Raw genomic sequence first — 27,313 nt, 5'->3', positions numbered from 1 at the left:
GTAGGTAAGGAGATAGTATACAGTACCTTTGTCAGGTCCTGCTCATGCAGCCTGGATCCCTACTGACTTCTGTCAGTGGGAACAGGAAAATACTTCACCCAACTGAGAATGAGGAAAAAACTGGTGTTTAAATAGAAATCTGAACGGAAGCCGCCCATGTAACCACAGCTGGTATGCCGCATACCTAAATGCTGACAGCCAATTCACTTTTTGGTGCAATATAATTCCAAGTCAGTCAATAGAGCTCCACCAGGGATTAATTTAGCCTTTAATATTTACCGGGTTATCCTTGGAGAGGGCGATGCGGGGGGAAATCATTGCAACCCAGCTCTTTTAGCCAGCAGTGAGCGCAGTGCGAGCATCTTCCATGCCGAGGGGTGAGGTAGGCTGGGGACAACTTGGGTCATTTGGATTTGGGGATGTTTCCAAGCTTGCTGCAGTTGAGGAGATGCCTGGAAAAGGTGGGACAGCCATGGAGAGGGGGAGATAATTGGGTAGGTGTAAAAAGCAGCCTGAACAGCCTGCTCTTGTTTTAGAGACTGGGAACACAGATTGCAAGAGAAATTAAAGGGCAGCTGTGATGTGCATGAACCTGTGCCATTTCCTTTGAGGGAGGATGTATCTGGCTAAGTGAGTACCTTAGGCAGGCTGGAAAAGCTGCACTTTATGTCACCATTTGTCAAAGGAGCAGAGGTTGATCATTTTTAGTAAAGGAGAGCCTTTTTAGGTGGCCGATCTAGAACATAGCACAGTTAAGTTCTCATCACAAGGCCGCTTTGCTAGAGACTGAGAACAGCTCAGTGTGCGAAGAGTGCGGCTCTCTTATCTCATATCAAGCTTAAGAGCATGCCACTTTGCCTTGCAATGGGTTTAAAGAGAAGATCTCGGGAAGAGAAGCTCCCTATGTTGCACTCCGCTTCGTTTGATTTGTGCCAACGGGGCAATTCCCAGGGGGCAATTTCCCCCAGGGCTCAGCAGTGGGTCCACTATTGTTCAACTTATTCATCAATGACTTGGATGAAGGGATAGAGTGCCTCCTCAGCAAGTCTGCTGATGATACTAACCTGGGAGGAGTGGCTGACACACCAGAGGGCTGTGCTGCCATCCAGAGGGACCTCAACAGCTTGGAGAGATGGCTAGAGAGGAACCTCCTGAAGTTCAACACAGGCGACTGAAGGTCCTGCACCTGGGGTGGAAAAACCCCATGCAGCAGGACAGACCGGGGGCTGAGCTGCTGGACAGCAGCTCTGCCGAGAAGGACCTGGGAGTCCTGGTGGACAACAAGTGAAGCATGAGCCAGCAGTGTGCCCTTGTGGCATAGAAGACCAATGGTATCCTGGGGTGCATTAGGCAGAGCGTTGGCAGCAGGTCGAGGGAGGTGATCCTGCCCCTCTCCTCCGCCCTGGACAGGCCTCACCTGGAGTGCTCTGTGCAGTTCTCCACTCCCCAGTACAAGAGAGACATGGAGCTCCTGGAATGAGTCCAACGGAGGGCTACTAAGATGGTAACAGGACAGGAGCATCTCTCATACGAGGTACGGCTGAGAGAGCTAGGGCTCCTCAGCCTGGAGAAGACTGAAGGGGGATCTGATCAGTGGGTATAAGTATCTCAAGGGAGGGTGTCAAGAAGATGAGGCCAGGCTCTTCTCCGTGCTGCCCAGCAACACGACGAGAGGCAACATGATGACGGGCACAAACCGAAACCCCGGCAGTTCCATCTGAACATGAGGAAAAACTTCTTGACTGTGAGGGTGACAGAGCACTGGCACAGGTTGCCCAGAGAGGTAGTGGAGTCTCCTTCGCTGGAGGTATTCGAAAGCTGCCCGGACACAGGTCTGGGTAATGTGCTCTAGGTGACCCTGCTTGAGCAGGGGGGTTGGACTGGATGTTCTCCAGAGGTTCCCTTCCAACCTCAACTGTTTTGTCCTTCTGTGAATTCTCTGCTGCCTTCAGTTAGCAGGCTTTGGTAGGAAGACCTTGCATTAGGGCTCTGGAGGTTTGTTCTTCCTCATCAATGAGGGGGAAAAAAACCCCAAAAAAACATGTCTCACTGTGCCTCTGCGCCAACAGGCTGAAAAACAACCACACAGCCATACAGTCTTGTAATCAACAATTAGCTTTATTTTTTCCTTTTCTCCCCCCATCCCTTTGAGAAAGGGACAAGGAAAGGCACTTTTTCAGCATAAATTAGTTCCTCAAAAGGCAGAGAGCCCTGCAGGCAGCTTTCTCTGGGACTGCTGGCTCTTACTGGGCTCTGGGGCATGGGGTCCTCCAGCCTTGGCAAGCTCCTGGTGGAGGGAAGGGGGCTTGACCTGTGCTTTCGCTGGAGTGGGGGGAAGCCCGCAAAGCCCTGCGTTGCCTCTGCTCACCGTAAACTTCAGCGTTAACGCTGCCAAAGCACTGGCCTTCTAAATGCTGGGAAGCTGCAGGTACGGTGCTGATCCATGGCAAGGCTGAAGCTGTTTCTGGTGAACAGGGACCAGGCGGAGGCACGGTGGTAGGGCAAGCTGCTCCGCATCCAGAGGCAAGTCCAACGACGAGCAAAGCTCAAAGTCTCCCCGGGCCTCCAATTCCATCTCCGGGACAGCTTCTCCTCGTTTTGGGGGGGAGAGAAAACCTCGGTAACCCTGCTGCAGTCACCCGATCCCCAGCAGGGGCCGGCAGCGCCACTCCTCAGAGGGCTGTTTCATCTCCGAGCAGTCCGTCTCGGTTGGGCTTGCATTCCCTTTCCGCGAGGCGCCTTGCGAAATGATCGTATCTGCACGGTGAACATCACAGCAGCAGCGTGCCATTCCCTAAGCTTTACCAGCCCCTTTGTTTGCCTCGCTCCGACTCCAAATACGGGTCCCGTTTAGTTAACAGGGTCCACAGCGGATTGCGCCACAGTAACTCAAACGCGGCTAATGGCCATGCCCTGTGCTATACCGAAATTTAAGTAGCTCTGGCGCTCAACAGTCGGCCGCAGGGCTTTAGCCACCCTCCTGCTGGTTAGCGCTGGCGGCCGAGGGAAGGACCTCTTCAAATGCGCCGGGGCCGTCCGGCGGCAGCAAAGCAAGACCTGCCTTTGCTTTTTGGGTGGGGAGCGGGCTCGCGCCTGGAGAAGAGCGGTTACCCGTTGCTGTCCTGCAGCGGCTCTTCCTGCTTGCTGCAAGATGTTCTGCTGGGCGTGCGATATACTTGCTGTCTCCTCGTTAGATAACGACGTGACGGTGGGCTCCAAACCGCTTCCGTGCATGAATGGTTTCCCATCCAAATGCTGCCTAAACAGCCAGGAAAGCCGGTTGTTCAGCGCCGCAGGAGCACTCGGGATTATTTTCTGGGCATGCGAAAACGGTGGATGGGCGAAGCTGCGCCTCCATGCCTCTCGCCCCCCACCGTCCCCCGGCGTTGCATCGCCTGAGGTTGCTTTCACTCGGTTCATCGGAGACGGACAGGTGTTGGGGAGCGGCTGGCGTTCCTCTGGGAATCACGCGCCGAGGAAGGAACCGAAGCTTCGACTTGAAACTTCAGCTACACAAGAAACCACACGCGTCTTTGGAGTCAAGCGCCCCCAAACAGCTGGATTCCCCCTTCTGACCTCCTCCGGCAGAGCACTCGGGCACCGCAAAGACCGGTGCAGCGGCTCATCTTGGTCTTGCTTGCAAGCATCACTGTTAGTCTCCAGGACCGAGGCGGAGGGAGCGTTTCAGCCTCCCAGCTTTCCAGGCCCTTTTTTTTTTTTTTTTTTTTGGCATTTGGGGTCGACCGTAGCGTTGCGACTCTTCGGCCTTATAAACCCCATCCTGCAGGAGCGTATTGACAGTTTCGGCCGCTTTCCCGCTCAGGAAGGGGAAGAAATCGCTGCAGCATCCCAGGCCTGATGGCAGAGGCCACCGGCGGCGGTGGCAGACGGCGCCGGAGGCCGAACGCCGCCGGGAGGAGCGGGGGCGACGGCGGCGGGGGGCCGCCTGCCCTCCTACGTGATGCGCGTGGCCTTTATTTCCCTCCCCCCCCCATGCTTGGAAACTTTTGCCGAGTCCGGATGCAGCCGAAAAGAAGCAGCAGCTTCGTTTTTAAGGCGGGGGGGAGGCAAAAAACAGCCCGACAGCCACCCTCAACGGCTCCCATCGGGGCTGCTCGTGTGGGAGCCGCCGCCGAGGCGCCCGTAGGGCTGCCCGGGCCGCGAGGCCGCCGTCGGTCCCGGCGGGGTTGATGCCCGAAGCCCTCAGCGAGAGGCCGGACGGCGGAGGTTTAGGCAGGGCCGATGCAATGCGGCAGCGCCGGCGCACCGGGCCCGCTCACGGCCCCGCGGCCCCGCCGGGGCGAACGGGGCGGCGGGGGTGGGGGGGGGGGGCGTGAGCGGCGGTTGCCTCGGCACTGCGGGTGGGGGGGGGGTCCCGGGGGGCGCCGTTCGTGGGGATGCTCCACGGGGGGGGGGGGCGCCGAACCCCCCCCCCCGCTTTCCGTCCCCCCCCCCCCCGTCGGGGCGGTGGCACCGGGGGGGCGGGACCCGGGGGGGGTGTTTGGGCGGGGAGGGGGGCGCGCGCGGGGATTGGCCGGCGGCGGCGGGCAGGGGCGCGCGCGATTGGCCGGCGCCGCGGAGCGAGCGGCGGAGCGGCGGGCGGCGATTGGCTGCGGACGAGGAAGCAGGAAGGAGGACGGAGGGGCGAGCGGCTGTCGCGGAGTTCGCGGCGAGCGGCGGCGAGCGGCGGCGGCGCCTCCCCCCCCCCCCCCCCTTCCCGCGGCCCCGGCCCCCCGCGCGCCCGGCCTGTGCGCGCCGCCCGGGCCGCGCCCCGCCGCGTCACGTCGCGTCGCGCCGCACCGTACCGTACCGCGCCGCACCGCATCGCGGCGCCCTGCGGCGAGGGCGGGCGGCGGCAGCGGCGGCGGCGCCTCGCCCCCATCCCGCAGCCGGGAGGCTCCGGCAGAGGCGGCGGCGCTGACGCAGCAGCGCGGAGCCCGCGGCTCGGGTGGCCCGCAGGGGCTCCCGCCGCCCGATCATCGCCGCAAGCGGGGCCTGCGGCCGCCGCGGGCCGGGCCGGGCCGGGCCGGGCCGCACAGGGAGCGGCGCGGGAGCGCGCCCCGGTGAGTCCCCACGCGGCGGGGCCGCGTCTCCCCGGTAACTCCCTTCCCGCCCCGCTCCCCGCGGCGGGCCGGGCCGGGCCGGGCCCAGGAACAGGTGCCGGGGGCGTCGGGGGCAGCGGGAACTTTACGCGCCGGCGGGGGGCGGCTCCGGCGCCGCGGCCTGGGCGGCAGGTGGCCGGGCCGGGCCCGGGGCAGGTGTGGGCGGCGGCGCTGGGCCGGGCCGGGACGGCGGCGCCGCTCGGGGGTCGTCGCTCCGCCGCGGGGCGCAGCTGTCCGGCCTCGACGGCGCGGCAGGACAAAGGCGGCGGCCTGACAGCAGCCCGGTCGCCGTCGGCCCCGTTGCCCCCCACCCCGAGGGCGCTCACGGCCCCGCCGGGGCGGGCGGGCGGGAGTGGGGGGCGCTGAGGGGAAACTGGTTGGGGAGGGGGGGGTGTTGGTTGTTGGGGGGGTGGGGGGGGGAGAAACGGGCTTTGGGTCTCCTCCCGCGGACGGCGGCTGGATGAGGTGTCACTTCCTTCCTCGGGGAAGAAGCGCTTTGGGTGATTTTTCGTGCGCTTCCACGTTCTCTTTGCGCGCCCCGAAAATGCTGGGCATCGGCTGGCGGAGCGCGCCCTCGGCCGCCCTCCCTGCGCCGCCGGCTTGCGCCCCTTTGGCCCTTGGCAAAGGCCTTGGCGCCTCGCGCCCCGGCACAAAACCAGCTGTGGGCTGTTGGACAGAAGTTTGCCCAGGAGCCGGGGGGGGGGGGATACATTTTTCGGGGGGGGGAACCTCCTCTGAGCAAAGGCCGGCGGGAGCAGAGAAATAAAAGCATCGCCGGAGCTGGCTGCGGACTCCCTAGGTGACTTCCCTGACTTTCTCGTAATTGGCGATAGGGCGCTGGCGCCGATGCTGAAATTTCAAGCGGTTTAGCTGCGTAAGCGCAGGTGGCATGGAGCCTGTTCGGGGGTTGCTGGAGGAGTTTTATGCCAGCTTTGCAGCTCTCTATTTATTTATTTATTTGTTTTCCTTTTTTTTTTTTTTTTTTTTTTTACCCCCCACCTCCATCCTCTTTCCTCCAGCCTGCTCTGCTGCACCCTCGCTCCCTGTTTCCCTTGTTCCCATGGCCCTGGACATCTCACTTTCCTGTCGGTAGCTCTGGTGGCGGCGAGCTTGTTTCCTCTTCTCCTTTTGTGTAGCCGGAGCTCCTAATGGAGGCGGCTTCACTGGCTCCCTCTTTTTCCAGCTGCTTCGACAAGACACAGGAGCCAGCGCATGTGACTGGGCAGATCGCGGCAGCCAGCCTCGGCGAGCGCCCGACCGCCGCCGCGGCCGGGGGGGATGCCCGTGCCGCGGGGTCTCACCCACCGCCCCGCGCCCAGGTCCCCGCTGCTCGCGAAAGAGCAGCCGCGGAAACTTGCACGATATTAACAGTTTGGGGGTTTATTCTCTCTGCTTCCTCCCCCCCTCCAGCTCTGCCACGGGTGCTTATCTGAAAAGAGGTTCTGGTTTGGTTTTGTTTTGAAGAACGCAGCTGCCCCTCGTGCTCGCTCCGCGTCTTGAAGGCGCGATTGTCGTCACAGACAAACCTCGGAGCAAAAGGGCTTTTCTGGGCTGTCGGTAGCCTGGTTAATTGATCTGTCCGTCAGTTTGCCACAATTAGGAAATGCTTATGCCAGGCTGTTACTTCTGGCTCGGGGGCTCTGTGTGCTCGTGGTCGCAGAACTGCGAGCCGGTGTCCGAGCTTTTATTTTGAGGTTTCCAATTTACATCGTTGTGCTTTTCACTGTCTGTCCATCATGCAGTCCGCACGACCCCTTTGAAATTTGAATGCAATTTCAGCACCAGCGTGCTGCCGATCACTTTAGCAGGGATATCCTGGTAACGTGTTCATCCTGAGCAGTCTCTCGTGTTTGTCGTGTGCTGGCTACCTGACTCATCCTGGAGCTTCAGATGGAGCTGTCCGAATATTTGCTTGTAGTAGAAAATTATTTGTTAACCTGAACAGGACTTGTTTGATTTAAATGCGAAGAACACTGGTTTATGTTCGAGGATTCTTTGTTGTTGTTATTGCTTTTTTTTTTTTCCCCTGTAGTGGGTTCAGTGCAGCATTTTAAACGGAGCAGCAGCATAGTTTCTCAAACCGCTGTTTCTGAGTGGAGCAAAATTGCTCTTCTGGTGAAGTACAGTGTTTTTGGTAGGTTTAAAATCGGCTGGAAAACTCTGAACTCCCTGGTGAAAATAATTCCCTCAACTTTGTGAAAGGGAGATCCTTTCTGAGCAGTCTATTTGGTGCCAGTTGGCAACGACAGTCGCACTGAGCAGCGTAACACCCCTGAGAAATGTAGCGTTTGGGGGAAAAATGGTTGTGACCTTTTTTCAGCGCTAAGCTGCAAGTGTCGTCTGAGCCTGGCCTGATTTTTCTCCTTCTCCAGAACCAGAATTGCCACCTTAGAAACGTTAAATGTGCACGGATTTAATGCCGACCCACGTGCTGGATCTGACAGGGCAGCAGGATCTGTTGCAGGAATATCTCTATTTCAACAGCTGCTCAGGTTTTCCCATCAAGCTAAATCAAGTAGTTTAAAGTTAGGCACTCTGTCCTTCTTGCTTCAAATGCCATGATCCCCATCACCTTTTTGTCCTCATTCCCAACGGCCTTATCATCTCTTTGGGGTATTCTTTCCCTCCTTGATGGGCAGAACGTGTAAACTGATTTTGTTAGTTGTGATGGTGCGGTTTGGTGCCTGTAGGGATGTGTGCGCTGGGACAGCGCGTGGATATTTTATTTAGATGGTGCTGGGTGATTATTTGGGGGAGCGTACCCTTCGGCAACCGCTGTGTCAGTATCCCTCCGGTGCTGAGCCCAAGCTCTCAACAGTGAACCTGCCCAAAGTAAACGACTGGAAAACAATTAGAAATCCTGGGTGAAGGCAAGCTTGTGGCTGCACTTTGTCGCTGAGTTCAGATTCTGAGAAGATGTTTCTCCGTGACTGTATCTGGTGCTGCAAGAACTGGAAGGCACACTGGGATGTGCAAATATTGCGTCCAAAAGTAGCTGCACGTGGATTTTTTTTTTCTTTTTTCCTCTCTCCCCATCTGACACTTGGTTAACCGTGGCGTTATACCTCATAGAAGTAACTACAGCAAAAAACCGCCCACATTGAGCCCGATAGGCCCAACTAATTTAGTTGCAACTATCGTATCGTTAATAATATGCGAAACACTTTGGATGACTCGGAGCTATAAAATAGAAAAATCAACAGCCCAAAGAAGTAGTAAAATTAAAAAGAGAAAGGAGAGGAAAAAAAAAAAAAAGCATTGTAGATATTGCTCACAAAGATTTGTGCCCCTTGCTTCACAACTGAGACTGTAAGCCTTCGGGGCGGAGGATGTTTCTTTGGCAATGTTCATAGCTGTTCGGCACAGCGATCTCCATTCTTGTTTGGACCAAAGGCATGTTTTTTAACGAGTGAATGAATTATCTGTAACTGTACCAAGACCATTTTGATTTACCCCGTAAGTCTTTGTGCTTGCTTTAGGATCCACATACTCGTAACCAGCATTTTTTTTTAAATGGGGAAAATGCACTTAAACGTGATGCTACTATTTTTATCTCTGAATGCTGAAAGCAATATAATTGTTTGGCACAAGGAAATAGGCCTTTATCCAATTAATTTCCAAACCTGGTGTTCTAGCATGAACTGGTAATGCTTGATTTTTTTTTTTTTTTAATAAAAAGGTAGAATAAAACAAAAAGTTGCAGCAATATGTCATGTAGTAGTTTTTTTATTTTTTTAAATAATCTTCCATTGGAATAGCAGCATGATGGAAATATTTATCTTAGTGTAAAACCAAAAGAGACTGATGTTACCATAAAGAGTTAAACTAAAGGAGGAAATTAAGAAAAATGAATTTAAATCCGATTTAAGAATGAATTTGCTTTGCACCTGTTCTTTGTCCCCTGGCAGTATCTGTGGTATGGGAATTTAATTAGCCCGTTCTTCAGTGTTGTCTCTTCTCTTGCAACCTGGGTGAAAACCCATACAAACCGGGAGAGACTATAAGAGTACATGGAGAAAGTGGCTAGACGTGAAAAGTGCAGTCGGCCGACTAAATTAACCAACTGAAACTTTTTTTTTTGTCTTTTGCTTTATTTGCTTAAATTGCAAAGAATATGTGGAGTTAAATTGTAGCAGCAGTCCCCCAGCTAGGGGTGGCAGGTCCCCTCTAGATGAGTCTGGCTAAACGGGAGTAGTTGACATGAGGAGAACTTGGCTGGAAAACCAGTTCTTGCTCACGTATCCCACTAATCACTTATACGCGTTGAATCCCAAGGAAGTCTCGCGTGGAGCATGTATGGTAGTTAACAGGAGTTAAAATAAGATGTGGGACAACTTGGCTAGGGATGCTGCTTTTATCACGTTAAAAAAAGAAAACAAAAAAACCCTTTTGATTTAGAGATGCACCTTCATAAAGAAGTTTAATAACGGCTGAGGGCCAGATTCTCCTCCTCCTGCTGTTTGCGTTGCCGGCACGGTTAGGGATGCGCCGCCGTTTGGGGCGTTTGCTGTAACGCGCAGGGTAAAACACGGTGGCGGGGATTCAGCCGGGCAGCAGCTCGCCTTGGCGCCGCGTTGCGTTACGGCCGTCCCGCCCGAGCGTTAATGTTGGCGAGTCATATGGAGCGCGGAGGTGTGTGCTTTGCAGTGTGTGTATGTGTGTGTATATAGAGAGAGGTGGTGGTGGTGTTTGGTTGGTTTGTTTTTTTTTGTTTTTTTTTGTTTTTTTTTGCAAGGGGCTCCTTCACCTGTCAAAAGGAAGCGTTATACAGTTAGGATTTTTTTTTTTTAAACAATGATAATTTGGCTCCAGCTCTGCACGCAGTGGATGCGGGCGCCTTGAGAAATTGCACTCTAGGCAGGTTGGCTCCCGCGTGCCTGAATTGCAACGATTTTTGGTGTCGAAGAGCCCCACGTTTGTTTCAAGCCTGTCACATTGGGAAAGGAGATGTTTTAGTCTGCGGCTGCCAGTTGTTATATTCCTCGTGTCCCATTCTTTTAGGAACAAAGGTGTGACTGAACAAGAAAGCTATGATTTTTTTTTTGTTTTTTGAGTTTTTTTTGTTCCCTTCTCCTTGTGTAAGTGACATTGCAGAAATGCTTTCTGGCACCCATTGTTGTTAAAGCAGGTTTTTGCAGAGCTTTCTCATGCTCAGGTTTGAAAGCATGCAGCTTGCCCAGCTCAGCAGGCTCGATTTGTGTAAAAGATGTTGGATTGCAGCGGCTGCAAACATAACAATATAACAATATTGAAAAAACAATATTGAAAATTATTTATGGTGGGGTCTTTTTGGAAATTATTTATGGTGGGGTCTTTTTTTTTTTTTTTTTTTTTTTTTTTTGGAAATAAAAGTGAGGTGTCCTCCTTCAGTTCCTTTGGAATGAAACTACTTGGCTGGCAGCTTCTTTTCAGCATCTGTATTATCATGGCTTACATAAAATCGCAGCATTGAGATCCCCAGGCAGCGCTGAGATGTTGAGAACGGCGGTGCGAGACGCTCCTGCTGAAAGGGTTACGGCGACTGGAAGATTGACTGGATTCCAGCTGGTTTGGGTTTGGGAACAGTATAAAAAAGGAAGGGATTTGGGCAGCAGGGAGAGGGGCATTGACATCTCTCCCTTCACGGACAATCGAGAGGCGCTGAGGGTAGGTAAGAAATGGTGAATAAGCACCAATAATCAGATATTCATAAGCATGGAAGATTTGGAAAGAGGAGGAGAGCTCAGACGAGTGAAAGAAACAGTGGGCAGCAGAATTAAAAAGGAGGGGGAGAAGGAAGAAAAAAATAACTTAGAAAAAGAAAAGGATGCAAGAAGGATGTTTAGTCTTTTTTTGTCCACTCATTTTCAATCTGTTCAGAAATAAAAGGTGGGAGATGGTTCAGAGTAGAGAGACAGATCCCTCCAAGAGGAGGAAGACAGCAAAGGAAAAGGATTTGGCGGCACTAATGATGGGTGGACTGGGAAGAGGACTATTTCTTAAAATACTATTTCTTCATCTTACAGTGCTGTCTAAATGCCAGGTGGCAGGACAGGTATGAAGAACCAGAAGGAGAGAGAAGTCCTGTTGCCTCTCTGGGGAAAAAAAATCAGGGGCTTTTCTGCAATTGCAGCCCAGCAGCCTCTAGGGCTGTAAAGGTGTGATATAAACCTTGCGCCTCTTGACGTTGGGAAGGAAGCGGGATGCAACTTAGCTTGGGGACTGTGGGTCAGTCTTTGCGCTACCTGCCATTAGGTTTGTTGCGCAGTAGTTATTAGGAGCAACTTCAGTGCCTAGCGCTAAAGTTTTTGGTACCTGTGGTATAAATGCAATAGCGATAATGCATTGCTGTGTATGAAGGGCTCTCATCTATGCTTGGCATATGAATAAACCTAGAGTGATTGTCCTGCCTGAAAGCACTAATGAGCTTAACTCTTCTATTTTCTCCATGCTTAACAAAAATTAAATCCTTCCCCGCAAACAGAAGTGTTATTGAGCATTTAGTGCGTGATGCCTTTATGCAAGCACAACGGGTAATCGCTGGCCTTGGAAGAGATGCTGCCTCCGAGCTTCTTACAGAATAATTTGACAATTCATACCTTCCTGCAAAGCCTGGATTTTTACTTATTTATTTTGATACTCATAACATAACTTATCCCAAGTCTCTGCCTCGAATTTCTGGCGTTGGGCTGTTCCAAACTCCATCTGTCCACTAAGTGAATGTCAATCCAATTTAAGCTTGCATATGTTTCCAGGGAAACCATCAGAGGCAATTGCAAGAAATGGACCACGGCGTGGAAGGAAGGGGAAGGAAACGGCAGTGTTCTTACTTTTCGGTCCTTAAACATCGTTAAAATCTAGTTAGCTGTAATAACCCTATATAGAGCAGTATTTAGAGTACTTAAAAGTCAAATGGTCTGTCTTTGAGGACCGTGCATTATCTGTGGAGGAAACAGAGTCGATTTAGAAAAAAAAAAAAAAGTGGCTTCAGATGCTGCTGCAGAGGTCTCAGTTCCCCTCTTGGGGCTCTACGTTTTCCTATATAGATTATGGTTTTAGGTAGCATGCTCCTATTTCTCTTTCCTTTCTAGCATGCTGGCAAACTCGTGCAGCTGAATAAAAACCCGTCCAGCCTCTCGAATGAACAAAGCAAGCTGCAGAGTGCTTCCTCCCTGTTCTGCCCAAAGGAGGCTTTATGTGTGTGTTTTCGGAGGGAGGGGGTGGAAAGTAGAAAGTGGTTAGGCAAGTAAATGATTTTCATGTTAGCAACATCCTAAAAGAGTAACAAAGCATGGTAGGGCTGCCCGTTTTGGAGTGTGTATATGCTGTTGCAGAGGGCAGTGGCAATGAAACGCTTTGCCAGAGGACTGGGAAAGCGGGTGGATATTTGGATATTGACTTCCGATCCCTCAAACGGATCGACCGCGCCGCAGTGTCCTGCGGGCACCTCTTACCCGGGCGTGAGAATTCCCGGGCACGCCTTGACTAGCTCGAGTGCGTTTGGCCTTTTTGGAGGTGTGAAAGGCAAGCCATGAGGTCTGAAGACACGCTGGTGAAAAGCTCGGCCCTGCGTCTCGCGGTAGAAATGTAGCTCCCAGCTAGAGGAAGCGTAAATCTGTGTGGGTTCTCCCCTGTGTTTTGCCAAGCCCCATCAGCGTGCTCCATCGACTGCGACAGCGGAGAACCGATAAGACTCACAACGTGTCCCGCATCCATGAGACACCTTAGTCGGCTTGGTTGTGCCACTGGGAAGCTGGGAGCGGAGCAGTCTGCAGACTCGGAAACCACAGTTGCGCTTGACTTCTGTTTAGAAACAGAGCTTCCTCTCTGTTAGGAAGGAATTCAGTTTTAACTGAGAGCTTAAATCGCATACAGGCTGAAACTATTAGTCCACCTTGCTTTCCAAAGAGAAGTGTGGGGTTTTCTTGGTGGGTTTTTTGTGTGGGTTTTTTTTTTTTTTTTTTTGCCTGTTAATGCAGCCATCAAATAAAGTGTTTATCTTCGTTATTGAAATGAGTAGCAAGGTTCCCACTTTGGAGCTCTAACGCAGGATGTTATCTGTCATTTTTGTTTCAAGAGCGGTGCTAGCACACTTGGGTTTAAAATGCTTTACTGTGACAAATAGCTGAAGCAGAAGCTGAAATCCTAGTATCTGGGGAGATCCTGCATGGGTTTATTGTATCCTGGTGTGTCATAACTGCAATCGGAGGCAGAAACGCCTCGGCTCTTGAGCTCCCTGCAGCTGTTGTCCAGCATCGCATCCTTTTTGGCTCAAATCTCCAGCGTTCTGGCCTGCTGGGGGCTGAAGCAGCCATGGGGAGGTGGGTGCTCGGGAGCCGTCCTTGGGTGAGGCTCCGTTCCAGCTTCAGGCATTCCTCTCCAGTCGGATTTCTAATGGCCTAGCTTAGGATTCGTGTCTACCTGTACTCTGGCACGCTGGAGCCTGTAGCTCCTAACTCTTCACATCTTTTACCCCGGTGCTCGTGTGCTGATGACTTGGATGTACGAAGGCGTCTGTCTTTTCCCATGCTGTTAGATGTAACCTTGCTCCCGTCCCTCTCCCCCTGCCTGTTGACCATCTTGGTGTATTTTTGCTCTTGGAGCTCTGTTGGTATTATCAAATACTGTAGCTGATGATCAAGGGGTAATATTGATGATTTTTGGTTTCTTGGCATAGTAGTGCTTGGAGTTGCTTAAAAGTTCTGCACTTCTCTTTTCCCTCTTCCCAATAATATTTTGCTTGAAGCCACATTTGGAGGCAGCACAGGGTGTCTTTGAAGTATCAGAACTGTCATTTGCAGAAAACAGCACTTGTAGGATTTTTGTCCCTGGTACTCAGTATGCTCAGATATTTCAAAGCCACAGTCTGGCTTCAAGGGACCTTCCTGAAAATCCAGTTGGAGGCACCCAAGACATTTCCATAAGTCTAGATTGAGCTGCTTACAAGCTTTGTGGCTCCAAAGAGGAAGTCTTAATTACGCTCCTTTGCCAGAGATCCGATATTGGTATATAGTCTGGAGTTCAAAACTGCTTCACGGTGACCTGCATTGATGTGCAAAATTAAGCCTTCAAAGACTTGATGTCAGTGGGCCGCCCTTGAGATGAGACAGTGCCTCTGCTTAAGGGGCAAAAGTCTAAATGGGCCTGTCTTGTAGCTGCAAGTTTGCATGAAAAACTTTCTGGTATGAATAAAGTCAGAGTAACTGTAGGTACAGTTTGCATTGAAGGTGGAAGTCCTTTAATGAATCTGTTCTAGTCTCAAAGCAAATTCTAGCTCTTAGTGCTTGGGAGTTTATCTGCACCCAAAATTGCATATCATGTGTGTGAGCTAAACAGCTTCTGGTAGTTCTCAGGTAGCACTTGGCGTGTAGCACGGCAGCATGGTGTAAAGTCACAGCAGCGCTCCTTTGGGTTGACTAGCCCGTTTCTTGTGTTGTCTTGTGAGAAATGTGGTTAGCCTGAAATCGGGATGGTAGACATTGCTGTGATCTCCAGTCCAAGACTGAAGTGCAAATCAGGAGGAGATGCATTGCTGGACGTACTTGCTTTTAAAATGCAACGCTGAAAATCACGGTCAAAGCTTTTGAGTGTCTTTGCGACCTGTGGCCCCTATTTCTGCGTACCCGTGGCAGCAACAGCTATCGAAAAGGAGCTTGGAGCAGTCACCAAATCGGCCCTGCCATGGGGCAGGGGGTGAAGTGTACCTAAGCATGCTTGAGGGATGTTTTTCTAACTTTTTTTAAACATCAGCAACTTCTTCAGGTGGTCTGGTGCTTTCCTAGCCCAGCAGGAAGGAAAGATGCAGGAGAAGACTTCTAAAATCTCCTTCAGCCCCGCTGCTCTTGCCTGGCTCTTTCCTGTTGTGCATTTGAGCAGCTGATTCATTCCTGCCTGTATAGTGCCTATATCTGGTATTCATCCCTGTCGATTGGTGTTTTCTTTATCTTTTAAATGCTTCACTGGTCAATCGAGAGTATATTTCAACCCTTAGCCTGTCTGACATGCTCGTGCTCTCTCCTAGTATTACATGCAGGTGAGTCTGATACGCGGCTTGCTCATAAAATATTGAGTAGTCTCAGGCCTGCTGCCAGGGAGCCTGCTTAATATATTCTGTTTTGTCACTGAATCGTTAGGTCTGGGGAAAGGCCGTGTTTTGGGTTTACCTAATGGTGGTTTTCTTTGACCGTGCATCCCCAGTTGGCATCCCCCAGACCTGGGGAGCAGCCTCGGAAGAAGCGAAGAGCAAAACCCAGTGCCTTGCTCCTTCTGCAGAGCACTGGATAGATGAGATGGCAGTAACGAGACAGATAGAGTAGGTGATTCCCGAATATTTCTCTTTGTAGACAGTTGACATTAGCTCACTTTCTGTATAAGGTCATGGAGCTGTGCTGCAACCAGGGAGCATAACTTTACGGGGCACCTTCTTTGACCAAATCCCCAAATAATTCAGTCCAGAGCTCTGGGACTGAGCATGTAATTTATTTGTTGTCCTTAACTGTACTGGAGTTTTTTTAAACTCGGTCTTTCCTTCTAGCTGTGCAAGAACCAGTGCAATCTGGAAGGTACTTCAGTCTCAGGTAGTCTAAATGGCTAAGCTTACCGAAAACATCTTATCGTACCTATTGCTTTGAAAGCTAAGTGCATTTAATCACTCCCTTTCTAAATGGCCAAATAGTGTCATGCATGTGTAGGTAGATAAATGTAAGTTAATGAGTGGATATAAAACAAGTCGCTCCCGGCACGGGTCTAAAAATGCTGTCCAGTCTATTTAAAGGTGATATTTGTTGCTATGACTGATCAAACCTGGGATGCGAGCAAATGTGTGTATTTAAATCTCTCTCTAATGGTGTGGGTAAAGGCTGAAAGAGCTGGGCCAAGTTCTAATGGGGGTTAAGTTGGCTTGTGCGGAAGCTGCGTTCCAGTGACCAGGCTTCCAGCCGTCGAGAGCGGCTCGTGTCTGTGTTACCCAAGGCTGGCATTTTAATATCTCTTAACAGTTCTTGCATGGAAACATACAACATCCAACAGTCTTCCATGGGAGTTTCGTCTCTGATGCTGATGTTGTGCCAGATGCTGGCTGTTCCGGGTGATAGAAATGTTCTTCTGGCTCCACTGTTCCACCTGGGACCTGTTGCAATGCGAGCTTTGAGCCTCCTAAAGTTATCAGATGGGGTGGTTGCAGACAGGACAACGATTGCTCTCCCTTGGCCAGGAGCAGTTGGGCAGCCATGATATTTGCCGTAGCCAGTGCTCCGTGCACAGCTCTACCCCTGGACCCTGAATAATTCTGCAAAACTACAAAGGCTTGTCACTTAAAACCGTGAAGTGCTAATTACTTAGTAATGAAAAATGTAATCGCCAAGCAATTAACTTTAAGCACTTAGTGGCTGCTGGAGCTGCAGTCTAGTTTGATGAAGCCGTTAATAACATCGGTTTCAAAACTGAAATCTCATTTATTTCCTGTGCAAGTGCGACTGCACCTTGAGTTTCCTGTGCGCTCCATTTGCACGTTGCACCCCTGAGGCTATAGCCATCTTCCAGCTTTCTACCCACTGGCTCACCAGAGCACATGTTTGTGTGCTGGTTCCAGAGTTTTCCTTTCTTAATCTACTTCCTCTTCCTCCCCCCCCCCCCCCCCCGGCTCATCTGAATTCAGGTATACAAGTGAGTGTGTTGAGGCCAGCTTAGGAATTAAGAAGCTTGTTCTCCTCTGAGACATCACGAGGTACTGCAGCAGCATTCAGATATGCCAATTTTTGGACTGACCTTATGTATTAACACAGTTGAGTTGAGGAATGTTTTAAGGGGAACTTTCGTACCTTCCCTAAAAAAGGGAATAAAGGTGTTAGAGTAAGTTTAGGTAGAACTGGTAAATGCTGGTTTAGTTGCAACTGTGTCACAGTATCATGCATGAAAATGCACCTATATAGGTGTTGATAACTGATACCATATTTTGTGTTTAAAACAACAACAACAAACCGCCCAAAACTTGTACAGATATCTTTAAATGTATAAAAATATTTTGCAGAGCTGCTTTTAGGTGGGCTAGCTTCTTCAAGAGACTTACGTGGACAGGTAATAGCTTGTAGGTACTAGGATGATACTGGGTAGCCTAGAGGTTTGGTGTCCTGGGTTTTTACTGTTCCCATCTTCTAGATCCAAATTTCTAGACCTGTAGAAGCCCTGTTCAATCTGAGGAGCCCTAGGACAAGAATAACTGAAGCTTCAACGTTTTTTCCATGAAAAAGTTCAAATGCAGCAATGCCAGCTTCGGATTTAGCTTCGGATTTAGGTCCATTTAGCTTTCAGCACTACCGTGCCATTTATGATATACTGGGAAGGTGAATGTTTGGTCATGTGGGTTCTAGTGGGAATGGAAAAGTTTTGTCAACGTCTTCAATTTCAGCCCAGAATTTAAGTTAAAGTTCTCTATGCGCAAACCTGCTCAGCATGACTCTTCATGTGTTACCTGTATACTCAGGCTGGGTAAGTGTGTGGAATGTGTTGGTATTTCAAGTGACAGTCGGAGAGTGAGAATAAAGATGCATAAACTTGACTTTCTCTTGAAACATCTGTTGCACCTTGTGTATGGAAGGATCCTCTAAAATATAAGATGAACTTGTTATTTATATACAGCCTCCTGCTCTCCCCCCAACTTGGGTTTAAAACTTCTATACATTTAGGCCAAGGTTATAAACACGCGAGTCTCCTAAATTTTAAAATCCAGTTTTTCTTCTGCCCTTTTCTCTCAGGAATTATAACTACTGGTGTCAATTCTTGGAGCTGCAGTGCAAAGGACTGAGGCTCCGAGGTGGGGCTCTTCCTTGTCAGACAGCTTTGAAGGATGCTCTGAAGGTCTGCAAATGAGCTGAGGTTATTTGAAGGAGGGGAGAGGGGCAAAAATCGTTCCTGAAAAGTTGCCTTTTGAATCAGATTTTTCAGTAGTTAAATAAATGGCATGGAAGGAATGCCTCGCTCTCTGGAGAGTTTTCCATGCTGCTTTAATTCCTTCCCTAAAGCAACTTTTGATTTCGTAGTAGCATGTGGTCCTGGCATCTCAAGTGTGCCATCCTGAGAGCTCCTGTACTAAAAAGAGTTAAGAGATTCAATAGAGACCTTTGCGGAGGCAGAGTTACCCAGGGAGAAGAGAAAGAAAGAGTCCAGATCCAGACGTAGGATGGCAAACGACAGCTTTGCAAAATGGAGAGGAGCTGGCAAGGACGCACCTGCCCTTGGATTCCTAAAGGCAGCTTGGCTTTGCGGATGCACGTGTAACGCCTGACATCATGGTGCATCTTGCATTATTTAAGCTGTGCTGCTTGGAGTGCCATCGTAAACTGGCTGTGGAAGGGTGCGATTATAATATATAGGGAAGCTTTAATGTTTACTGTAGGAGAAATTTTTGCACTGTGTTCTTCAAAATAAAGTTGAGGAAATGATTTGTTATTCCGTTTTGTCCCTATAACCAGGAGTCGTGCCAGCGTTTTCTGAGCAAACTGATGTATGATTGATATTTTATCAGACAGCCTTCTGCTGTGAAGGAATTTCGTTTGCATTTTGAATATATGGAAAATCAGATGAGCAGGGCTTGGGTTTTTTGTTTTGTTTTGTTTTTATTTATTTATTTTTTAGAAACACCTTGATTAACTTGATTGGCAAAGCTTGTGTTCCTTCAAAAAACACGACTATCAAAGCTATGCTGAAATATTTTTGACTTGATTTTTCAGACCGCTTACAGGCTTCTTACTGGGCGTTGTTAGCGTAGCTTGTCGCATAGGCAGCTTTGTGCTGAGACTGTTTAAAGTCCTAATAGGCAATCCTTGGGAATCCTGTGATATTTAATATATCTCTTATATATGTAGCAGTGCTTGCTGCTGACAGTCACAGGGATGTCTTTTTTTTTTTTTTTAATAAGATTTGAAAAATTAGTGTAGGGCTCCTGGTATGAACACTTCAGAGAGGGAGGGGAAGAGTATCGGCCAGATATTTACACAGTTAGAAGTCAGTGGTTTAAATAGAAAGGCCGAGCTAAGCTTTGTCAAATCCAAATATATCCCTCAGAAAAGGGGCTTAATACTGATAACTTTGCTATAATAATCTGTAAACTTTCTCCTCGGTGTCAGGTGGTGCAGCTGGTGCTGCTCTTGCCTGTACAATGCTCCCCTCATCTCACGTCTTTCTGTAGCCTACCTGTCTTGACTGGAAGGAAACGATAGTCACTGATTTGCCAAGGAAGGATATGGCTAAGGCCAAATGCCAAACCGTCTCTTTAGCTCGAGCATGTTGGTGCAAAAGGGTCAGTCTTGAGACAAGTTGAGCCCAATTTCTGCCCCACCTTCAGGTGCTCCTCTCCTGTACCTGCAAACGCCAGGGATTTCAGCTGGCTTTTAAGTGGTTGGTGCCTTTGCTTTAATTTGAGCAGGATGGCTGGCTCGGACCATTTGTGGTTCTCGCTTGTTTTTTGTCCAGTTGGCTTTGAGAGGTGAGAAGCAAGAGTGAGCTCTGCACTGGGGGCGATAATGATGGTGTTTGCACCAGCAAAGAGCTGGTTTCTGTTTGGGCAAGGGGATGGTTTTCTGCACGCGCCTTTGCTTGTATGATCATCTTACGACATGGCCGTGTACTGGTTTTTGCCCGGGGGACAGCGGCCCGAATGGCCAGCATTCAGTGTAGGAACGGGAATCGTGTGGGATGCTGACTCATCGCCAGTCTGCCTTGCTGCGTGCAGAATGGAAACGCCAAAGCGCGAAAAAGGCAAGAAGGAACAGTCTTGGGCTCGGTGATACTGGCCGCTGTGGGAATGTCGTTTTTGCTGGCAGGGGCGTCCAAAGCTGGTGGCTGCTGGCCTTGAGTTTTGGGGTGACTCTGGGTTGCTGCAGGTGCAGTCGAGAGGCCATCTCGTAGGACGCCTGAGCAGCGGATGCAGAGTGGGAACGTCGACCGGGAACTGCTTTATGTCGTAGCACCCTAAAGGCTAGCTCGAATCTTCATTCTCGCCTTGATGCGCCCTTTCGAACAGGTGGAAAGGCAAGAGAAACGTCCCCGTTGAGTGAGGGCAGCTAGTCACTTTGTGCATCTCGGAGCAAACGAAGGGGATGGAGCAAAAGCCTGATCTCCGATTATTTGCAGTTTTCATGTGTTGGACTTGATTTAGGGGAGGCGAGGAGGGAGCGAGGGTGACTTTTCTTGCGGATAATCGTGTGGTTTTTTGCCTCCTTCCTTGGAAGAGAGGGTACAAAAGCGTGGCTGTGCCGTTGCCCCTAGAGCGCTGCACTCGCCGGGACTGATTTCCCTTTGCTGCTTGGGCAAGGCCGCGGACGGCGCAGAGGCAGCGAAACCTTCCGCAGAGGTGGGGGAAACGTTGCTGAACGTTCAGGTCACAACTAAAAGGCTTGCAGCAACTGTTTGGGCTAGAAATCTTTCACTCCTGTAGGCCGTAGGAAGTGGTTTTGCAAGGATTGGTCATGCTTGTAGGAAGAGGTGTTCGGTGAAGGCTTAGCGTTCATAAACATCAGTCTGGTTTTGGTGACCAAAGTTTGAGTTGCCCAAATTTTATATTTTTACATCCCACCTTTATTCCTTGCTATAGTATTTACTGCGTATTCTTCAGCATGAGTGGTAGCCTTTCGCAGAAAACAAAATACAGGACTACTGCTTTACACCATGCGTAACGAGGAAAGGAAAGACAGTGCGTTTCTGAAAAGAACTTTTTCCCCTCCTGCAGATATTACAATAGTTGCCCGAATAGAGAAACTTGTCCTCAATTTCAAGCTGCTACGATTCAGCTTAATCAGTTTCAAGCTGAAACACTTTCATCTTCCCCAAACCTGTGATACTGTTGCTGCAGTATCTAATTCTTTTCCATTGATATTTAAAAGAACTGACTCTTCCCAACTGCTTCGGAGTAAACTGTTTAATTCTGCTTGCATACAGAAAAGCTTATTTTGCAAGTCAAGCTAACTGAATAGTTCTTGATTGTTTTTATTATTTTATTTTATTTTATTTTTCCTCTCAGACAGTGTGCGCCTTTGGGCAGAAGCGGAGGCATAAAGGTCCAAATCCAAACCTCCCCAAAACAGTGGGAACGAAACGCAGCTATTGTAGCCTGAGCTTGCATGTTGCTGCTAGCTAGTACCAGGGCTGTAGCCATTAGCGATAGCAGAGGAGATGCAGCAGATGTGAAATACCTTCCCTGCTAGCACAGCCTGCCTGTTTGGACTTCCCAAATTGCTTTGGCCAGGGGATTTGAATTCCAGCATTTGAGAATGTGAAAGGGCTGCTTTCCCCAGGGCAGGCAAACTGTATCGCAGTGCTAGTAATGCATGCTGCCTGGTCAAGCAGCAGTGGGGCAGCAGTGATTTTCGTCTTTTGCTTTCTTTTTTTCTCACAAGCCCTGCTTGCTGAGGCTGCAGAGTGCGTGCGAACAGCCAGAGAAATTTAATTTTGGCTTCCCTGCGGAGCGTTTCGGAGCACTGCCACTAGGCAAGATCTCAAAGCAGATAGGCGAGGATGGGACAGGCCCTCCCAAGAAATCAGCCATGCAACTCCTCTGCCGGGGTGTTTGCTGCTCCAGCTTGTGTTTATGCAAGTGGTCAGCTGTGCAAGTATGGGCTGCACCCCAGCATGTTTCATTTGCAGCCCGTCATCGCTTTCAGACCGGTAGGGCAGTCTTTTCCAAGCATCAGATTATAATTGCAGCTCTTCAAATGCTGCAATTTATCATGGGCCACACAGGTTTTATGACACTCATAGCTATGTGGCTGGGGCACAGCCTTGCACAATGAAGTTATAATTACTGGTACAGGACCAGGGAGTCGAGTGAGCAGCACTCAGCCCCATACGATTTCCAGATATCCTCTCTTGACTGTGCAAGAGTTAGAATAGCTCCAGATCTCTTTTTTTCCATGCCTTTCTGAAGCTAAGGAAATGCGGGCTGGGTCCTGCAGGACAGTGTTCACATGGTTTTGAAAAGGTGCTGGCAAATGATTAGGGCTGTGTCGATGAGACAGAAAAACGAGCTTTTTCTGCAGTATAATGAGCTCTGTACAAACGGTTTTCTCTGGAGGATGTGGATGATTGAGCTGTTGATGGGGCTCTGGAGAAAAATTGGGGCTGGACCATGGGAAGACGAATTGCAGCCCGCAACAATAGTAATTTGGCTGAGTGTTAGAGATTGAAACGACTCTTCCGCTCGTGGGACTCTCCTGGTGTTTAGGTAATTCAGCCTGGGATACCTGATGCTCCTGTGCTTTACCATGCTTCCCAAGAGCTCCTAGGAGACTTTCTTCACATAACATGTGCTTTATAGCACCGAGGATCATTCGATTCTCTTAAAGCAGTGAGGGGGGAGAAGGGGCCAATCCTCAAGATGTTTGCAGTTATAGGGCTGTTGTCATAGCATAAGCTGCACTGGTTTAAATGGATATAATTTCTTCAAGCGGATGAGGCCCGAAAGCAGACAAGACAACGCCGTGCACAGAAACGGAAGAGTCGCGTTGTCGTAACTCTTTGTGTATTACTGATGTGCCAAATGGCTTTCTAGCTTTAAAAGCTTTTAAAACTCCTCGCTTTTGGCGTTGTCTCCTTGGAACGAGTGCACCACTGTAGTAAAACTTTAGAGAGGAAATGGGGCTTGAGTGGGTAGTCCCAGACTAGTTTCTTCTAATTTCACTTGCAATCAAGTGAGAGAGAGGAGGAGACAGATGCTGCAGCTGCATGATTACAGAAGATGCAGCTGTTAACACACTTGCTTATTCTCCTGCTAATGAGGCGTCAACTCTCTTCTGATTTTGCTGTTTGCGTAGTAGTTTTATTCTAGCAGGGAATTGGACCAGTACGTTGTGTGATTTTTTTTTTTTTTTTTTTCCCCTCTGCACCAGGTTCTGGTTTGGGTTCAACAGATGTCCAGATAATTCTTTAAAATTGGGCCAGTCTGAGGAAGAAGTCAGTGGTTTCAACTAGCTTTGAAACGCCCGCTGGGCTCTGAACGCAGCTGGGTAGACCAAGCCGCAGCGTGGAGCTCATCTCACTCCTAACAGAGCTATATCGAAATCCTTTCTCACTGTTAATCCAGCTCCTCTGCTGTGAGCAGTTAAATGGGTTGTTCCAGCTGAAGCATCTTAACTTTCAGCTCTTCAGGTTATATCGAGGTTTCTTTGAGACCTCAAAACCCGACTGTGCCCACAAGTTTATTCCTGGCTTTGTGAAGCTTAGCGATACGTAAGCGGAAGGAGAACAAGCGGCCTTGGTGTTCTTCTTTCCCTCCTGAAAGGAGGCCGTGAATGTCTTGGTAAACTTTGCACGACTCCGATTTGAAGTTGTGATTTGCTTGACTGGCAGCTGTTTGGTTTTTGAGTAACATTTGGAAGCTCTGCCTGTGAATGATGCTGGGGGAAAAGACAGGAACAATAGATTACGGGTAAGCCAGTGGTTCAGCTGTTCTATGCAAGGGAATGAGAAAGAAAATGCATAGAGTAATGCAACCTGTGTAATACAAGAGAGTTTGGCGTGAAACAATTTCTTGGTACTGCAGTGTGCTACAGCTGGCTTGGATTTGATGGAGCAAGCTGGTAAGAAAGGATCTATGATGTTGCAGTTGGCTTTGGTGGAATATGGAGCCATCTATGGATTTTTCTCCTCCCCCCAGGTCAGGATGACTTGTAATAAATTAACACTGCACATGGCCCCGGAGCTGCCCTGGAATAACAAGATTCATTACCGAATGATAAACCTCATTGTGCCCACTTCCATCAGATTATTTCGGGGGGGGGGGGGAGGAGGGAAACTTGGAAGAAAAAGAAAGCTCTAGCTTCTGCAAATTGGTCCGCTGACTGTGGCAGTTTTTTACCGTGATGATAAAATGGGGAAGTTCTGTATGTAGGAACTGAACCTTCCTACCCACAACACTGTGGCATAACTAACCCACTTAGACTTCAAAATCAGTTTATTTCTACCGATGTTCTTGAGCTAGCACAGAGCAACTGGGATGGGATTGTGCTTTGATGGTGAACAGAATTCACCTATCTTCCGGCTTCAGTTTTTTAGGGGAGTAGGATCTAGCAAGATGATCTGCTTGTTGTTTCCAAACCAAATGCTTGAGCGGCTTGGGGAAAAACGTGGCCGAGATGTTGTTTAGTGGAAGAACTTGTAATGCGAACTTTTGAGAGCACAAATATAGAAATTGACATTACTTAAAGTTACTTCAGTTTCTGTGTGTTGTCCTGTGTTCCTTCTATGAAGCCAGACTTCACAGGGTTTAAAATACTGCAAAATTGTTACTGGATGAAGCTGATGTTTTCTTTGCTGGCACTTAAAGGATTTGCTTGGCTCTAATGCCAGAATGTGTGTGGTTTCTTTTGGCTTTCTACAAATTTGTGGCTGTTTAGTTCTCCATCTCTAGGTAAGTGCTTTGTATGAGCAAAGCTAACATCTGAATATGGGAGAGAAAGCTTCAAGAGACCAGATGACAGGAAGAGGAGATACATGCAGACATAACCTACTTTTAATAAAAGTAAAGCAGCTGCCCATGATTGCTCGACTACTACTGTGCCTAAGACTCATCGTATCAAAGGGTTTACACGACTGAAACTCTCCAAATGAATTGCTCTTTCTTTTTAATGCTTTTTTTTTTTTTTTGCCTAGAGATCTCTATTGTCATCTTTGCATGTTAAACTCAAGTGTTTATCTTCACACTCCAGGTTGCAGTCTGTCAGGGATGAAAGCTGTTTTCAGGTATTGGTTGTAAATCCATTCCAGCATGGCAAGGAATTCCTACCTGTCCTGTGCTAGACTGCAGACCTTAAATCCAGGGCTTGGAGGCTTTTTTTTTCTTTTTCCTTTGCAGTTCTAAGAAACGCTCTTTGAAAGGTATCAGTTGTCATCTGGGGTTTTATGACTTAAAGCGTTCCTACATTTAGTTTCCAGAAAAGGTATTTTATTTAAAGCCTTGTTTGCCTTGGCATTCCCCATAGGGTCAAACAGGGAAGACACTTGCTGTGCTGTTAATCCCTTTCCTTCAATCTGTACCGGCCTTTTTTCTTTTTTTTTTCTTCCAACTTTAGAGCAGTTTTGGTATGATTGTCCACTCAGGTGGGCACAAAGGGGCCGGGGGGAGGGAATCCAATGTCACATCTAAAGTATCCAATTAACTTTTTAATAGCTATTCTAACTCATTCCGATACCAACATATCATAAACCCAGGTAAGTGAAGGATGTGTAGTGAGTGGCCAGAAGATCAGTGTCTTTCAGAAGAGTGGTGAGAGCTAGAGGAGAAAGGCACAGCTGAGGCCAGAAGTAGTTTCCTCTGGACAACCATGGTGGTTGAGTGTTTAATCCCCCCCCAACACCGCTGAGCATTTCTGCCTCTTAATGGGGCCGACAGAGAGCAGGATCGGAGAGTTGCCAAAAACCAACGGTCCACATAACCTGGTAGAACTGATCCTTCTCAGGTAGGTTATATAAGGTGTCTGGTCTACCATTGCCATGGCCCACCACCACCTTTGCTTCGTTCCCTTTTGAATAGAAGTCCTCTTGCCTAAATCCAAAGGTTGTACGTGTAAGTTCATTGGGCTCTCTGTGTGAGGACAGTGCTGGTGTTTTGGCCAGGGGAAACTTATCTGTCTGAACTGAAAACCATCCTCCTAATTTCTGGAAGCTCTGCGTTGCTCCTCAGAACAACACAGATATACGGGAAGGCTTGCTCCCCGCAGAGCACTCTGGTTTGGGTGCTAGCCCCAGCAGTTATCCTGTGCGTATTGGGGTGTAATAAGGTCTGCTACGCCAAGAAATTCTGAAGAGTCTCGCATCTGGAAAAGCAATGTGCAAACCACCGTGCCTTTCAACTTCTAGTTTTCTTGTAGTTAATGCATATATAAGCAAGTCAATTAAAATGCACTGGGCTTATTTCAAATAGATAATCTAATTATCAGCTTGATTAAGCCGTATCAAATGAACTGTTCTTGTAATTTCGTAGCTTTGTTCTAATCACTGCAAAAGCAGTAGCTTTAATTATGAGCATCCAAAGTAGCAGAGCAGCGTTGATCGTAGTGTCAATTGTGAGGTGTTCCCTTCAAATATCTGACACAGGAAAGATTGGCTCACTCTTAGGTTGATGCTAATATCAAGACTGATGCTTTCAGTCAGGAATAGTCAGGAATCTGACTATTTCAAAATGTCATTAAATGCAGGGAGTCACCCTTTCCTGTGCTCAAATATAGGCTTAATTGCAGCTATTTTGATATAACTCAAAAAGTTAGGGTTTTTTAAATTGTTTATAGGTTCGTGTTGCCTACATGTGTCCTTTCTCAGCATTAAATAAATACACAGCTGCTCCTGTAAATGTGTACTCTTTCAGACTGCAAAATTGTTTTAATTTCTCAAATAGCTGCCCCGAGCCCTTCTACAGGTTGCTTGCCGAATTTGAAATGCAGGAGTGTGAAGGCACGGTCACCCTTCTGCTAAAAAATGGAACAGGAGAAAAAAATGCAGGCTTAGGTTGGTGGATAACTCAGGAGGTCAGCATGTGGCTGAAGGGACTGTCCAGATGGTGCCGTTCCTCCAGCAGCGCTTACTTAGAGGCCCCTTAGTAGTAAGTTCATATTCTTGATCTGGCCAGAGCCGGTCCATTTCTGTAACTTTGGCTTGGAAAACCCACATGTGCCAAAGAAGTCAGGCTTATTGGCATTTCATTTGGGTGCTGCGCAACTCAGCCGTACCTTGAGAGGAGCAGCTCTCGTTCCCTGTGCAGCTCTTTTTCTCTTCCTTCTTATATGTTAGACTTTTGAACAGGGGCTTGATGTACCATCTAGCTGAAAACTCAGAAATGATACGTGGCTGAGTAATTCTTTTTCTCCTATAAATGCATTTTGAGGGCCTGGGGTAGCTCTTCAAGCCTGCCAGCTGAACAGCTTGATAACTGGATTGTTTAATGTCCATGGCTTTCATAGATGCAACTGTAGGGAACGACAACAACATGTAGCTAGGTTCTAACCTGTATAACGATTTGCATATATTTAATTTATTAATGCTGGCAGATCTCTGTTCAATAGATAAAGCTTACTTTTCGCATGAGTAGGTAGACTGCTGGTTTTCTTTTGTTTAATTGTTTCAGAAAATGACAATGAAACAGGCTGCCTGTAGCAACCTGCAAGTAGTCAGATACCTGGCATTTATGTCTGCCACGTGCTGTTGAGCAGCATTCAGATCAGCTTTAGTAGATTTGATGAAAATTGCTA

The 27,313-nt window shown here is 48.8% G+C and overlaps 1 protein-coding gene across 1 annotated transcript in view; it reads left to right on the top strand.

Annotated features, from left to right (window-relative positions):
- The first annotated feature begins 4,975 nt into the window (after positions 1 to 4,975).
- Positions 4,976 to 27,313, top strand: part of BAHD1 (bromo adjacent homology domain containing 1) — a 38,181-nt gene continuing 15,843 nt past the window's right edge. The window contains exon 1 of the mRNA XM_068944299.1: positions 4,976 to 5,063. The gene's annotated coding sequence lies outside the window, so the exon portion shown is untranslated. The remainder of the gene's footprint in view (positions 5,064 to 27,313) is intronic.

The sequence above is a fragment of the Struthio camelus genome, chromosome 5 (assembly GCF_040807025.1).
Source record: "Struthio camelus isolate bStrCam1 chromosome 5, bStrCam1.hap1, whole genome shotgun sequence".
Classification (NCBI taxonomy): domain Eukaryota; kingdom Metazoa; phylum Chordata; class Aves; order Struthioniformes; family Struthionidae; genus Struthio; species Struthio camelus.
The sequence above is the reverse complement of the archived record's forward strand: the minus strand, read 5'-3'. Positions and strand labels throughout refer to the sequence as shown.